The following is a 16,875-nucleotide window of genomic DNA, read 5'->3' as shown; positions in this document are numbered from 1 at the left end:
ACCCCATAAGCACTGCCTGCAGATCGAGGTGGCTGCAGACAAACAGGAGCCCTGTTGCTGAGCACCCAGCACTGAGCACCCACCATTGGGAGCAATGCCTGCAGCACCCGGCCCTTTGGAGTCTCTGCTACGCCTCATCTCATCACAAAGAGCAATTAACCACCGCTTCTGCGGGGCTATAAACATCCCCAATTGAAACGCAGTGACACGTGGAAATGGAAACCGACCACGCCGCCTCCAGCAGCACTTCATTCCCCATTACTTTCATTAGCTGCCTTGTAATTTGATTTGCCACTCTCCCACTGCTGGCTTTTTCCACGGCTGACGTCTACACCTGCTGTCCCCATTGTACCCCAGACCCATAGATGCCATAGGGATGGGGATGGTGCTTCTGGGGCTGTGGTTCATGGAAGCTATGGGGATGCAGAGGAGAGCAGTGCTGGTGCTTTGCTTCCTCCTCCAGAAATGAATCCCCCTTTGTATTCATTGGTACCGGTGAATGAGGCCAAGTTGTTAAGTGACAAAAGAAAAATGATTCCTGCCTCCTGGGGTTATTAAAATCATGTTCTACAATCGGAGCAGCCGTGGGGACGCCCGGATAATGACGGATGGGGATAATCCATCTCCAGTGCAGCCTGGTCCGCAGCAACAGCGCCCGTATCTCCTGCATTACTGCCAATTACTCAGCACATAAACGTAATGGAAATGTACATCCATTGCGGGGAACTCCATTTGTTCCCTCCATCCCATCTCCTTCACTCATAAGGACTGCAGGAGGAGGCCATGGGCTCAGGTTGGTCCATGAGGCATTGCTGTCATTGACTGTGGTTGTTAACCATTGCACAGCACCTATGGAGCCCATGGAGCCCTATAGGACATCTCAGCTCTGGGGCAGTGGGACAGATTGATGGGGACAGAGGGACCTGGAGTGGTGGGAAATCTATGGGGTGAGGAGATGTGCCCATTGGGTGACAGCACTGTGCTCCCAGGCATCAGCGTCACTCTGTGTCATAGGGATTTGCTAATGCAGCGCTCCATGAGATAATCAGCCCTCTCTGGGGGTGAGGAGGAATTTGTTTCTCAGCTATTATGGTGCAGATATTGCTCCTCAGCTGCCATTAGGGAGAAGCTGGGCCTGGTGCTTTTAGCAGAGGCTGAAGAGCATTCTCCTCCCTTTGAGATGCAATGCAGAACATAGAGCAGGGACAGCCCCATCGGTGTGGGTTGGGGGCAGAACCCACATCACCCTGCCCCAAACCACCCTGCCCCACAACATCCCACCCCACACCACCCTGCCCCACACCGCCCCTGGTCCCAGCTCCAGGCAGACCCCACAGCATCCCAGGGGCTGTGCCCCCCCGCTTGCCCTGGGCTTTAAGGCTGATGCTGCTCCGCTCCCAGCCCCAGATCTGAGGCATTGGATTGATTTATTTGTGAGCTCTCTGCTCACCTTCAAAGCCTCTGTATCTCACGGCCCTGCTCCATTCCTCTCATGCATCTTTAATCTCAAGTGAAAAAGGAGGGTTTTTTTGCTTTCTTTCATTCTCATTTTCTTTCTTTTTTAACCATTCTGAGATAACAAAAACTGAACTCCTCCTTGAGTTGCCCAGGGGTTGGAGCACCAAAGGGAGCCCCATGCTCCTCATGTGCACCGTGTCACCGGGGTCACTGTGCCTACAGGCAGAGCCCCAGCAGAGGGTGGGATGGGAGGATGTGAGGATGTCACTGCTTTGTTTTGCTTTATTATCACCTTATTTTTTTTCTCCAGGAGAAAAAAAAAATAATCTCTATGGCAACTTATAGAACGGCGGAGCTGCTCCCTGTGAAGTGCGCTGTGCTTCTCTTCACCTGGCACTGCTAATCCACACATTTACGTCGTAATTAATGTCAAGAGGCAATCTGCACCGTGAGCAATCAGGTCTGGGCAGGCGGCACTTTGCAATGTGGTGCAGTGGGGGATTCACCCCTGGGCCTGCCCTCCATTCAACACCATCCCATCCCATCCCATCCCATCCCATCCCATCCCATCCATCCCATCCCCAATCCCCATCCCATTCCCATCCCATCCCCATCCCATCCCAATCCCATCCCAATCCCAATCCCAATCCCATCCCATCCCATCCCATTCCCATCCCATCCCATCCCCATCCCCATCCCCATCCCCATCCCATTCCCCATCCCATCACCATCCCATTCCCATCCCATCCCATTCCCATCCCATCCCATCCCCATCCCATCCCCATCCCATCCCATCCCCACTCCACAGGACTCTATAGGATCCACTCTCTATGCTTTCTATTGGACTCTATATAGGATTCTCTCTCCATGGAACTCCCTCCATAAGACTCTCTCTCTGTAGGACTCCCTATAGGATCCTCTATCTATAGGTCCTGATCTCCACAGGACTCTCTATAGGACTTGCTGTCTATAAAACTCTCACTCCCTGCAACTCACTCTATAGGATTCTCTCTCTATAGGACTCTACAGGACTCACTCTATAGGTCTCGCTCTGCACTGGACTCTCTCTATAGGACTCACTTCCTATAGGACTCATTCTATAGTACTCTCACTGCATAGGACTTGCTCTCTGTACAACACACTCCATAGGATTCTCTTTCTAATAGGACTCTGCAGGACTCTATAGGGTCTTCTTATGACTTTCTCTCTATAGGACTCTCTCCCTAGGACTCACACTGCAGGACTCACTCCATAGGACTCACTCCCTATAGGACTCACACCATAGGACTCACACTATAGGACTCGCTCTATAGGACTTGCACTATAGGACTCCATAGGACTCTCCATAGACCCCTCTCTCCATAGGTGGCAGCAGCAGCCTGTGCTGAGCTCCCTGCAGTGCTGGGGATCACAGAGCTGCTCTGAGTGAGTGATGTTCATTCACTGGGACACACTCAGAGCTGAAGTTTTCCTTCTGATGAGCCCTCGCTGTAATCCAACACTGCACGGTAATGATTTCGTGTCTGAAATTCACTTTGCATCAGCACAGCTCCTCCTGAGCCCCACCACCCTCAGCTGCTCTTCCTCTGTCTGAGAGCCTTACAGCACTTTACATGGATTAACTAATTAGCTCTCATCGTAACCCAGGCTCCGAGCTAATATTCCCATGTGCATTATAAGGACAACATTGGTAAACCAATCCTTCTCCAGCAGCCCCTCCATCCCTCAATGCCACGTGGCAATAAAAGCATGTAATAAGCTCAGCCCTATATCCCACTGCACCCACCCACTATACTGGGATGCACTGGGGCCTGCAGAGCTGGGGCTTTGGATCTGGAGAGCAGAGCAGAGTGGGAACTCCATCATCCCATCACAATCCATCTGATCCTCCATCCCCTGAGCCGCTGCCTGGCAGGAAGGGGCCCATCAGCAGCGTCCTGATGTGGGAGTCAGGAGTGCTTCCTTCTGAATCACCCATTTAGAAATGATGTCTGTCCTTCTGCATCAGCACTGAGACACACAGCAGTGCTGCGGGCAGAGCAGCACCATGCATTATTCACATGCACTGGGAGCCAGACGGCACCGAGCTCACAGCACACAGAGCTGTCTGGGTCGTGGATGGAACTGTGTGTCCTCCAGCAGCACAGTGTGGGTATAGAGGGACAGTGTGTGCCACAATGGGGATGTGTGGGGTGAGAGGCTGGGGAACAAGCACTGGGGAGCACTGGGAGAGCATTGGTCTGAGAGGTCTCTCCCAACCCCAATGGCTCTGTGGTTCTGTGGTTCTGTGGTTCTGTGGTTCTGCATTGACCTTTCCCTGCTGCCCCATCCCACACTGGCAGCGCTGACTGAAGGTGCAGGGCTGTAAATCTCAGCCCAGGGATGAGTTAGGGATGGAGATGTGACACCGCAGCTCCCACGGGTGGTAAAACCCATCATAAATCTCTGCAGAGCTGGTCGGGGCGGTAATGGATGGAGCTCCTGGGATTTCAGAGCTCCTGGGTCTCCCAGAATGTCACTTGGAGGGCAGAAGGATGCGGGGATGGCAGCAACCCACATCCCAGGGGTCCACATATCCCTTCTGTGAAGCAAATACAACAGGAGGAGAGAGCTGCTGGGAAGCAGCACAGCTGGGATCCATCCTGCTCCATGCAACCCCATGGTCTGACAGGTATAAGGATGGATCCATGGCCAGCAGCACAGGGATGGACCCACAGACAGCAGCTCAGGTCCCCTCATTGCTGCTCCTAACAAGGGAAGGTTCACATCTCCCTTTAAAAGGAGGGGATCTTTCCGTCCATCTGGTTCCAGGAAGCAGCCTGGCTTTCTGCTCCTCTCCCCAGTGCCGTAATACTGACGTGGCTGACCCAATGGTGTGTTTTACAGTGTTAATGCTATTATCAAACTGCTGCCGGGAGCTTTTAATTCATGAGCTCCTTTGGCTCTGGTGGGGCTGTCTGGATTTACAGTGAGCAAACAATAAGAAACAAAATATTTAACAAAGTCTTCCGGAATTCCAATATCAGGGCATTGATTTCGTGTCACTTGGGCTTCCATTGCTCAAACATTATTGCTTGCTGTCATTACGCATTGGGGCAGCGGAGATGTGAAAAGCTTCAAATGAGTAAAATTGGGGCTGTTTTGAACTTGTCATGTCCAAAGCCACCCCCCTCCCCTATAGGCTGTTATGTTACATGAGGATCTGATCAATCAGTGGGGCACCGGGGGGCATTGCCCCTTAAAACTGGCCCTAAAACCCCACAGTCTGCCCCAAATCTTTCCTATTTATTGATCTTTAACCCATTGCCACTATGAGGGCAGGCAGGGATGGGGCTCTGCAGCCCCACCTGCACCACTGCTGGGTGTTACCTGGGCTGGGGATCAGCATCAGATGGATTGAAAACAAGCTGCAGGGGATGAATGGATATTATTGTGCAGATCATCTCCTGCACTAAAGGAATAACATGGCATGCAAATGCCATTTGTATTGTGATCATTAGCCGGAGCTGTGGGAGGTGCCTCTATCAGTTCAATTCTACCAGGGGCTCCCACAGAGAAGAGGAGAAGTTCTGAAGTGTGCAGTGGTGTTAAGGAGATGCTGCCTGCTCTGAGCTGATGCTCTGAGGATTCAGTGGCTCCGTTCAAAAGGAAGCTCCAAATAAATAATAATAATAATAAAAGAGCTGCAATATTTACGGGCTGTTCTGCATCTACTGCAGGAACACACTGTGTCTGGCAGCTGCAATTACAGGGAGGTGGCTGTAAATGCACAGAGCTCAGCTCCTCCTGGGGGGTTCCCAGTGCCCTTCAGCCCCTGTATGTAGTGCTGAGCTCCTCCCATTGCAGGACATCCCACCAGGGCTTGATGCTGCTCCTGTTCCCCCAGAACCTCTGCCCTTTGGTATGGATGGAGCTTGGTTGTGTGAGCAGAGCTGTATGTTGCTGCACAGCCTCTATAGATGGCAGCATTGGCGAGCAGGAGCAGCTCCTCATCCTGCTGAGTGTAATTAATATCCCGAGTGTAGCAGGCGATGTGCTGCGGGCAATCCCCTGCCCCACCGCCAGCAAGGAGAGGGGATACCCAGCTCTCACCAGCAGCCTCCCTCTATCTGTGCTCACAGTGATGGCTGGTGACACTACACACATTGCAGCCTCCTCTTTAACTCAGGAAGGAGTAAGCATTCATTTCTTCTCATTGAGGATGCTGGTGGAAAACAAGCTTTGTTTTCCAGAAGCAATTACATCCCATCTCGTAACGGCATTAGGTAACCTGATCAAACTCCAGTGGAGAAATATTTGCTCCTGTTTAATCGTTTGTTGACTCGGCACCTCGCGAAACAAGGCAAAATGAAATCAAAACGGGCAAAGGGCAACCCTCTGGCTGATAAATCCTACCCACTCTGAGCAGTTTATTACAGGAGCAATGATCCATTTGCTCCGTGCATAAATTAGAACCTTGCGTTTGCTTTATGGAGTCGCAACGTTGTCGGCTGCTGCCGTTGTGTTGGAAATACTCAGTGCTAAGAATGGAAGATCCCTGTCTGCACTGTGTGTCCTGGCAGGGTTTGGTGGTACAAAAAGCAGGAAGAACTCTGGATACGTCTCTGCTTTTTGCTGCTTGTCTAAACAAAAGCAATAGTTGTACCTGCGTGCCAACATGGGCTGGGGGTTTATAGGGGATGCTCTATTAATCTGTGCCCTGAAACCTGTCCCTGCATCACAGCCCTGTGCAGGAGTACAGCCCTGCCTTGACACGGAGCCACCAATGCTGCCCCAGGTGTGTGCTGCTGGGGCTCCTCATTGAGCACTGCTGGTCCTGCTTTGTGTTTCCATGTCTGAACGTAGAAATGAAAGGCTGTGGTGTGATCTGTGGCTTGCAGGTACTCATTACACAGCCCTAACGATGGGAAAACCAGAACTCCCAGGGGAGCTGCTGTGGGAATGGGCTCTGAGAAGGGCTGCCCTGCTCCGAGCAGCCGCTCAGTGTGTTCCCTGAGAGCACCACGAGTGATTTGTTTGCTCCATGGAAGTTTATCTCCAATATTATCTCACATGCAGCTACACAGAGGGTGCACACACAGTGCTTGGGGATCCCCTGCCCCTCACTGCTCAACCCAGCGCTATTCCAGGATCTAAAGCTCTAGAGGAGAGGGTGCATCCAAAGGGATGGATTATTCCATCTCTGCCCTCCAGACTCTCAGTGCACAGCAATGCTGAGCTCCCTCTGAGGCCAAACACAGCACTGAGCACAGTGACCCCTCACCTTCCCAACGTGCTCATTTAAACGGTGCTCGATAACCCCGTCTCACCTGCACGGGCAGGGAGAAGGAAAGCAAAGAGGTTGTGCTTTATTTATTCTTCTTAATGTGAAATTCATGCCCTGCTTGCCTTTGCTCTCCGCAGCCAGGCTTCGGGGAGGTGTGGGATTCAGCTCATGAATCTGAATTTGGGGAAGCTTCATCTTTTTTGAGCTCTCGGTGCAGGGAAAGTTACTTGATAGCCAGGGAGCCAAGGGGGAAATACATTATTGAAAGAAAAGCTTCCTTTTTAATCTAAAATTCAGCAGGATCTTTGAGATGAAAAAGGTTATTTCCAAGAGTCTGTCCAGTATAACTTGAGGGCTTCTGCTTCCCATACAATGGTGAGTGGGAGGGAGGAGGGAGCTCCCTGGTCAGGAGCAGAGGCTGCTGCTTCTCTCTCAATTACACCAGAATCCCATCTCCTGACAAGGGAATAGCAATTCCCCTCGCAAAGCAGCGCTTGGAGGTTGGCTGGAGAAAGAGGAGAAAGTAATTATGGCAGAACAGTGAAGACAGAGACTGCTGGGAGCAGCCCAGTGTGGGAAAAGGGAAAGGAAAGCACCCAAACTGCAGCCTCATCCCTTTGAACTCTGTTTGCTGGATGCAGTGCTGAAACCCAGGGAAGAGATGTTGGGATTTCTGGGCACAGCTCTGCTCTATGGGGGGTTTGCTGCTGTCTTCATTAGTGACCGTGGGTGGGATGGAGAGGAAAGCTCTGCCCCCAGCTCTGCTCCCAGCCACCTTGCAATGAGGCACCAGTCCCCTCATAAGACAGCAGGAGCAAATCCAATGAGAGTCAACATCATGCTTGGGAAAAACCCATTTATCCCTTTGGCCTGGAAACAACCCAGCTGTTTTTCTGCTCCCAACTGAAGCACATTCCCTTGCAATGGTCAATTATCTTAACTCCTCCCCACGGATGGTGTTGCAATGGGGATGGGCAGCGATGGGCTCTGTGATCCACGAGTGGGTCTTTTACCTTTGGGGTACCCAAGTGAGAGCCAGGAGCTGTGGGAGCATCTCAGATCTGTGTAGGGAGCAGCAATGCCATAGCAAAGAGAGAGCAGTTGATATTGGTTAAAATAGATCCATCTGAGCACAGAGCATTGCTTTTTTTTTCCCCCCCCTTTTTCTCTTTTTAAGGCCTAAACGGCGAAGTGATGCCTTGAAGATGAGATTAGTTCATTATTTATAAAAGCAAAATCCCTCAGAATGTATTAAATATGAAAACATTGTATCGGGGTGCGAGATTGGGAGGATTAGGCTCTGAAGTCCCGACGCTTATCTCTGCACGCATTGCATTTGCATTCATTACATGTGCTGCTGTACCTCTAAACATGGAAACTGATCTGCAGAACAGATGATCAAAGCGGGCAAATGCAGATCAGAAAACACGCTGTGTTCACTTAGGGAGGGAAAAAAAAAAGCACACCAAAACCTTGTAAAAAAAAAAGAAAAGATAATAATTGTCTGATATTTCACTACGTGAAACCGTAATGCAAAGCCCTGCAGCAACAGTGGGGAACTGAGAGTAACCAGTGTAGGTTGGAGGGTCTGTAGATGTCCCATGGGATCATAGGGGCATAGGGTGATGTGGGGATGGTGGGGGGCACCTCTCTGCTCTCTGATGGAGGCCCTTCCAGCTTTGGTGCTGCAGAATGGACCCAATGTTCCCACATAGCGCCTTCACCTTGACCCACTGAACTGCACTTGGTGGTGTGAGGTTGAAGATAAATCAGTGTCAGTGACCTGCAGGTCTCTGAGGCCAGCCCTGCTACAGCTCTTGCATCGTAACTCAACCAAATCAATGGAATCCAACATTATTTCTATCGTTAATAATCCCTATTTCACATTGCCCTGATCTGAGTCTCATAAGTGTCCATGCTGGCTCACTTCTTCCTGAGCAGAAAGCTGAATTCTCCTCTGATCCCTTCTGCTTTGCCCCTGAGTGCTGCAATTCCCCTTCAGAGGTGCTCCAGGAGTTCACATCCAACGCCTTTGGAACAGGTGACACTTCAGGTGGAACTGATGAGGTTTTAAGGAACTTCCATCCTATGCCGGGATGAGAGCCAGCGCTGCTGGAAGCATTCCCAAGGTTTATGGGGCACCCCGGCGAGCCTGGAATCGCTTTAGGATGATTTATGGCTTTGGAAGGGAACCAGACTCCCAGGCTCCCTCTGCTTGTGACCCCGGCAAAGCTCAGTCGGGTGATTTACGCTATGATTTATATTGTGCATTTTTTGCATAACTTCCAATCAGAGCAGGACCTGGGCTCTGTTAGCACACACAGACTGATGGAGGAGCTGCAGACATCCCTCTGTTTGTAACCTGCCTTCTATCCCCACTGTGTTCAGTTCTGAGCCCCAGAGCACCCTGATCCCAAACCAAAGGGTCCTATTGTTCCCAGTGTCTCCTCCTCCAAACTCCCATGCTTTAACATAGAACTCCTTTTCCTGACAGCAGCTTTAAGTGGCAAACACATAGAACGAATCTGGTACTCACTGTTTGCAAAGGAGGAGGAGGAGGAGGAGGAGAGAGGATGAAGCACATACTGCAGCTTGAGAGGGGGCAGCTGTGATCCTCACAGTGTGCACAGTATGTGAGCCAGGGGGGGGAAAGGTTAATCCTCCCACCCAACATCTATTTGCAAAATTAGTGGCACGTTGTTGCCTTAGTGCCCTTTTCTTATCATCCAGAGCGTAAATCCTTTCACTTCTGGGAACTGGAGAAATTGATTTCGTGGACCACTGCCCATCCCCCAGACATTGCAGCCATGAGTGGGGATGGAGCTCATAGGGATGGAATCTGCAGTGAGAGGGGTTGCTCTGCTGTGCTGCCTGCTGCTCTGGAGCTGCAGTGTGGGCAATCTGTGCTGCCCACCTATAATCAACGTGGCACCCTGCAATGAAGGAAGCAGGAATATTTGATGCTTGGGGGTACAGCAGTGGAGAGCACCTTCTCCAAAAGAAGAGCTCTGTGCCCCTCATGCTTAGATTGAGAAGTCCCAGTTGTGTTCCCCGTTAGGATGGGATGCTCAGTGTCTGCAATGGGCATTCAGTGAAAGCTGCTTGGAATGGCTTCTCCTCCACAGCAAACCACTGCCCTGACGCCTCTCTCTTGGCTTTCACAAAGGCTGAATGCTGTTTCCTGGCACCAGATCCACCCAGTTTCCAGCCATAAGCAGCCTTTTGTGCTGCTGACCTTCCCATTGCTGGCACATCCACAGTCGCCATCAGAGCACAGCCCTGCTGCATTTAAAGCACTGCAGAGCTGGGAAGGAGGGGGAAAGGACCCGGCCCAGCTCTGCCTGCCACTTCAGCACAGAGCTGCAGCACTCTACACAGCACTGAAATTACTTTTGGATGCTCTGTCAAGCACGAGATATAAATTGCACAACGTTTTTAAATGAAAGATTGCTTTCTGAGCAGCACCTCCATCCCCGTCTGTCCGGGAAGGTGGGGAGCACTCATCTGCATCTCTTGTTGCTTATTGGCATCTCCCAGCCAGGCCGATAGTGAGGATGGTGCCAGGAAAGGCTCGGCAGCCATCTGCTCACAGATACAAATCTGATTTCCTCTCATCTTCATCTTTGTGTCACGATTTTCTCCTCTTTCTCCATTTTCTCCCCCGTTTTATCCCTGGTGCCAATCGGATGCTATCAATTGAAATGAAATAGAAGGGAATGGAGTGCCCGAAGCTATTTGCCGCACAGGAACTAAATACACCTCCTAATAAGACATTCTCTATTTATTTTTAGTAGCACAGCCTTCCTATCTTCCCAGCTATTGCTGAACACTCAAGCGACGCCGCTGCTAAACATTATGACTTGCTTTCCTCCGCTTAATTATGTGCCAAAGCAGCCGCTATCAGCTGGTCGCTGGATAAATATTGAGCACGAAGGAATTGCAGCCATTACGACGTCAATGGGCATTTCCAAACGTTGAGGTGTTTAACTCGTGGAGCAGTTGATGGCCAATGAGGATGTTGAAGCACTGAGAGCTCCCCATGGGGCTCAGAGCATTGTGGTTTGGAGCCCAGTGGTGCAGCAGAGCTGGGCTGCTCTGCTTCTCAAGCTCTCTGTCTTTGCTCCTCCATGGCTGACATACCCTGCATTGAAGAGCAGACCCACATGGGCTGTGCTGCAGAGCTCTGCTCCCCTGCTCTGCTGGGATGTGCTCCCAGCGTTCCACTTGGGCCATCAATAACCCCGTGCAGCCGCTGAGAGAACTCCCATGTTCATAAATGTTACAGTCCATTAAGTTCAGATACTTCCGAGGCAGTTTGGAAGGAAAGCCATTTGTCAGGCTGAGTGTCTGGATGGCTGGATGCAAATCACACTGGATGCCAAAGCGAGGCGTTAAACAATGGGGTTTAAAGGTCAAATTAAGTTAATTTGACCACTTCTGACACGTGACACAGCACCTTGGCTTTTAGAACAGCAAACATCCGACCAGCTGGTGAATGTTAGCAGGGATTTTCCCAGTCTAAAACTGCTTCCTTTTGAGGCAGCAGAGAACCAGAACATCACTCAAAGGGGCTCCTGCTGCATCATTTCCCTATGGAAGCTGCTGTTTGCACGAGGGAGAAGCAGTGTGAATTGTTGGGAATGGGAACCGGGAATGGGAAGATGTGAGCAGCTCACCTGAGAGAAGGGAATAGAGGGCAAGGAGAGGAGAAAGCACTCCAACAACATGGAGCTGCCAAACTGCAGCTGAGATTCGGCAGTGGAATCAATCTGGGCACAGCACCTGCTTGCAGCCAGCAGGGCTGCATCCAAGACGAGTGCTCAGGATGATGGATTCCCCCCTGAAATACAGGCAGACCTTCCACCCCCAGCCCATTGCATTGGAAGGACGTTTCTTCAAAGGCAGAAGCATCAGGAGGCTGAACAGCTGTGCTCCCTGCCTGGCTTGGGCAGCAAAGTGCAGCTCACAGCCAACCCATCCTTCCCTGAGCATCCTTCACAACTGTGCCCATATGGCCAGTAGTGGCCACTCCATCCCTCCCCCACTGACTTCCATCCCTCATTCTCAGTGTTAGGGTTGGATAACCTGATTCTCTGATGCTTTCATTGGAACTTTGTGGGTTTTTCCTGTTGCAGCAGTTGCAAAATGAGCAGAGCTGCTGCTGTAGGGATGGTGTGCTGGGCTCTGCTTGCACTGCTCAGTGCAGCCCGGGGCTGAGGGAGGTGCTGAGTCAGCATCTGAGCCATTATCAGTTGTATCAGTCAGGAGACAGGAGGGAAATGTGATAAAGCTTCTGCATGGGCTGATTAAGATGGAGGGAAGAAGGGCCCCAGGTTTAACTCCCGCCTGACCTTTCTAGAGGGAAGCGTCATGTTGAAAAATGCCACGCTGAGCTCTGAAAGGTTTTATGCCCCTGAACATCTCCGAGCTGCTTAAGGTGAATGATATTCAGCTTGCTCATGTCCTGCCAGCTCCTGCTCCCTGCAGCCCCGGGGGAACCTGAAAGGATTTACAAAAAGGTCAATATTTGAATGTGCAAAACTTCCCAGGTCTATCAAAGGGCGAGGAGAGGTTCTGCATCAGCTCACAGAAAACTCAGCCCGTTGCTGGCCTGCAGGATGGCAGATGGAAAAACCCCACACACTCAGGTCAGCTGAGAGATGCAGCTCTGTCTCTCCATCCCCACTGGCACAGAGACCTCATTGAGATGCTGGAGGGGATGGTTCAAACCAGAGCCCATCCATTCAAGGGCTGCAGCCTTCTGAAGGACCTGAGCATTCCCAGTGTGATGGGAAGGGAGGAGAAACCTGGACTGGGCAAGCTGAGCATCCTTCCCTCATTGCAAACCCAGTGCACATCTCAGAACCACCTCCACCAAACCACAGACATGCAAAGGAAAGCAGGAAAGCAAACGTAGATGTGAACAGAAATGTTACCACTGGTTGGCAGGGTCGCAGAATCTGCAGCATCCGAAGGAGAGCAGAGAGTTTCACAGGTGCAGAGGAAGGAATGTGGAGCCACTGACAGCCACTGCGGAGCCAGGATGAATATTTCATACCCTACGATGTGGTTTTGGTTCTGGCAGACTTGGCAGCGCGGTGATGTGTGACTGAGGGGCAGCAGGAACATATGACAGAGTTTGTTCCAAGATCTCAGCATTCCTAGCGTCAGTTTCACTCTCATTCAGAAGGCTGAGAGCAGCTGGTGGGAGTCCCACATCAGAGGGGGAGTGAGAACAGGCTCTGGGACTGGTTGGAGGCTGAGACCTGCTCTCTGCTGTTCACACAGGGCTGGGCAGAGGGATCTGGGCCGCACCACAGCATCCCCAACCCCTTTGGAGCCACCAAGTTAAAGGGTAACACTCTTTGAACCCAGCTTCCAGCAGGGCATGAGCCTACGTGTGGGTGGGAGGAGCACTGGGGCCATGGAAGCCCATCCATTGTAAGCACTGAGCTCCCCCTACTTCCCATCATTGGAAAATCTTAGTGAGTTCCTCAGTGTTTAAATTCCTTTCAAGAGCTGAAGTGTCATTAAGTTTCCCATTTCGCTGCAATTTACAATTAGTTTAGCTCATTAAGTGTTGTAAAAGCAGCGGGCGCAGCACCTCGGAGGTCATCCATCACTGTGCATTGCCTCCTGCAGCAGCAGGGCTGTGGGGTGGCACTGGGGGGCCTGTGGGTCTCCCCAGCACGGCCATGGGGCAGAGCTGATGGCACAGGGACAGTCAATAATCAAAGTGCAATACATGGAGCAGCATTTATTGGAGCACAGCCTGCACGTTGCTGCTGGTGGTAAAGCAAAAGGAACAGCTGCATCTCTTGTCCCTCATGGGCACAGTGTGCAGTGCTCATTTCCAGCAGCAGAGCTCAGAATGTGGCTGCAGGTCACCCCCTGCTGCTGCTCTGCATATCTTACATGGAAAGCTGGGAGGAAAAGCCACACAGAGTGTGTTTTGACCCCCCAAGTTATCAAACAAATCCCCATGCCAGCAATGTCTATTTGAGCTTTTAATTGCTTTGATAAGCATGGGGCGTCTTGCCAAAGATACCAGGAAAGGATTACACTGCAGAGATGTTTGTGGCACACCTGTAGCTCCTGTTGCTCCTTGGGTTTGGGGGGAAAATTGGATCTCATTGCCATGGGAAGGATGCTCCTTATGTCCCAATGGTTCCCCCATCCCTGCATGGGCTGCTGCTCTCGCAGCTGCAGGAAAAGTCCAATCAAGAAACCGATCCTTTTTAATTAACTGCCTCAGCATTTGGAAAGAAAGCTGCGTTGTTCCTTCCGAGAGCAGCGGTGACTATTAGAGATCTGTCTGTGTTCATTTGAATGGCCTGCTTACACGGCTCCGGTGTGAGTGAGTTATTGATGAATGAGCGAATCGATGGGCTGAGATTAAATGAATGTGAATCACGCAGCCCACCTGCCCATGGGATCACTTTGGTGACCTGGGGTGCTGTCCGGTCCTTATTTGTTCCCTAGAAAATAAGTCTTTTTGTGACTGGAAACAAACAACTTGCTGTTATCCTCGGGAATAGAAGAGCCACTCCAGACCCCGTGCTGATGAATTATGAGCTGTGCTGTGGTTAAAGGTATCACTCTAAACAAACCGAGGCACTTTTATCTGTCAGCCCCTCCATGCATAGAGGGGATGGAGCCCCTGGGACGCCTTGGTCTGGAGGGTGTCTGTGGCTCTGTCTGCAGGCACAGGGATGGTTCCCATTGCCAACAGCTTGGAGGCCATCCCACTGCCAATGGGTCACATCACAGACCTGTCTGCCCCAGGAGCTGGGCTGGGAGCCCAGACAGACGAGGAGAAGGCTCCGGTTCATCCACGGCTTTAATATAACTTGAGGATGTGAGCAGAGCCTGCATTTACTAATTCACTTGACTGGCAGGCATGTGTTAGCCAGAAAATTGCTGTTTCAATAACCTGTCTGGCTCTGTCATGCAGAATTGTGAAATGGAAACAATTGTGCCTGTCACATCCCCTGTGATAACCTTCAGCAGCAGCGTGTCCCTCTTTGTGGGGAGATAAAGCCATCGGTGATGGGTAACACATTGAACCACTCAGGCCGGCTGGAGGATTGTCGTTTGCTTTGCTAATTAATTTTATCACCCTTGTCATCTTCTCCTCAAAGCCGGGCAGTGCTGGCAGAGTTGATTTCAGGGCTGAGGAAGATCCCTGCTCCCTACAGCTCCTGGTTACAAACACTGTGCGCCTGCATCAGCATCTCCTAAAGTAGGGCACGTGCTTTGATGATCTCTATATTCATGGTGTCTCACCATGTGGTTTTGTTGTGCTTTTTCCCTTCCCCACCACTTTATTTTCTCCCTTCTATCGGAGACTGACAACAGCTGTGCTGCTGGCACGGTGCTGAGAAGGGGAAGCAGGGGGTGAGCAATGGCATGGAGATAAGCAGTCTGGGTGTAAATCAAAGCCCTCACCGGGCTGAGGTTAAGAACTGGTGCTTGTCTACAAACTGTGGCTCCAGTGCAGCCACTCAGCCCATAGGGTGCTGTTAGGGGGGGCTGGCATTGCTTGGCCCCCACCCCATAGGTTTCTGGTGGGCAGAGCTCCTCATGCAGCCTCCACGTGCTCGGCTTCTGGGAAGGCTGAAGGATGATCAATAGCTGATTAATCTAGTGAAGAAATTAATGTATTAAGTGCAGTGACTGATGTCAAATACATTCTCTCTTGCTCATCGATTTCCTTATTTTAAAGCTGCGTGTGCCAAAGTTATGAAGCCCAGTTCCAGTGAGCAGCGAGTACATTCATCTATTTAATTTCATATGGATATAATTTACTAAGCAATGGATTTGATTGAGTAAATGTGGTGCCATTGATTTTGTGGCTTGAATTATCTGATTTGATTGGCACTGTGTCCCATTTAATAGAGAAAGCAACCAATCCAATAAGTAACGTTAGTAATTGGGGAGTTGTTTTCTAAAGAAAGATTACTTGAGTTTAAAGAACGAATGTTTCTCAGCTGCAGCATAAAGTAGATAAATTTCTCCTGCAGATGAACACGAGGACATTCATCCCATGTAATATCACAGTGCTGTGCTCTGTAATGCAGCACTGCATTCTGTGCTGCTTATGTTTTAATGCAAAGCTCTGTCTCTTGGTCCATCCATTCATTAACTTGCAGAAGATGCTGAGAAATGCCCCATCTATGGGGCAGAGGGTCATGCTGGGGGTCTGTGGCACTCAGCACAGGCCTGGGAGCAGAACTAGCCCCATCCTATATGCACACAGCTGTGAGTATAATGGGCTACCAGCATCACATACACTGTGTCTGATGGTGAGCTCACTGCTGCCATTGCTGGCCCAGCTCCCATCACTGTTATCCCTTTGGGATAACACCTTCCCAAGCCTCAATGAGGGGCTGGGGGGTGTTTGGCACCAGGAATTGAAAGCTGCTTCATCAAATTCTATACTCAGTGGACTTGATGCTAGCAATCATCTGTCCGGCTGCTGTAAAACTAATAGCAATGAATGTGGAACAATTCATCTACTGATTCGTTCATGCGTTTGCTGTATTATATTGTGACAAGAGAAATCAGCACACATGGTTTGAATGCCACGCTTATATATTACCAGGTATGATCTACTCGTAACGCTGCCGTGACAGCCCAAAGCAGCTCAGGCATTAGCAAAAGAAAGTGATTTCTTTTTATGATTCCATTTTATCACGGGATGGAAATTTCAGGACTTAAATTTACCTTCACATCTGAACCTGAATATCTGGGAGGTCATTTATGGCAGCACACAATGAGAAGGAGCCCAGCAAGGTAAAGCCTAATGGAAATCAAAGCGACGCTTCCATTTGCAGCCATGCTGCACGCAGTGCTATCTGCTGCACCATCTGAATTACGCGGCTCTCTGATGATGAACACAGAGCATAACGAGCAGGGAAGGACAGGGCCCGAGGGAGGGGAGCCGTGCCACTCTCAGAGGTGTTTATCAAAAACCAGATATGCTTCTGGATCTTAAAATGTTATTTTTCTCAGCATTTTTTATTGCGGGTCCCGATAACGAGAGCTGTTTATTTACTTCACGGCAATTACAGCCTTGTTCAGAACTGTCTATTCCGACAGATTTTCCCTGCAGAAAAGGCTTTTGCTGAGCATCTCAGGGCTGTGCTTCT

The sequence above is a fragment of the Coturnix japonica genome, chromosome 23 (assembly GCF_001577835.2).
Source record: "Coturnix japonica isolate 7356 chromosome 23, Coturnix japonica 2.1, whole genome shotgun sequence".
NCBI lineage: Eukaryota > Metazoa > Chordata > Aves > Galliformes > Phasianidae > Coturnix > Coturnix japonica.
Note: the sequence above shows the minus strand (reverse complement) of the source record.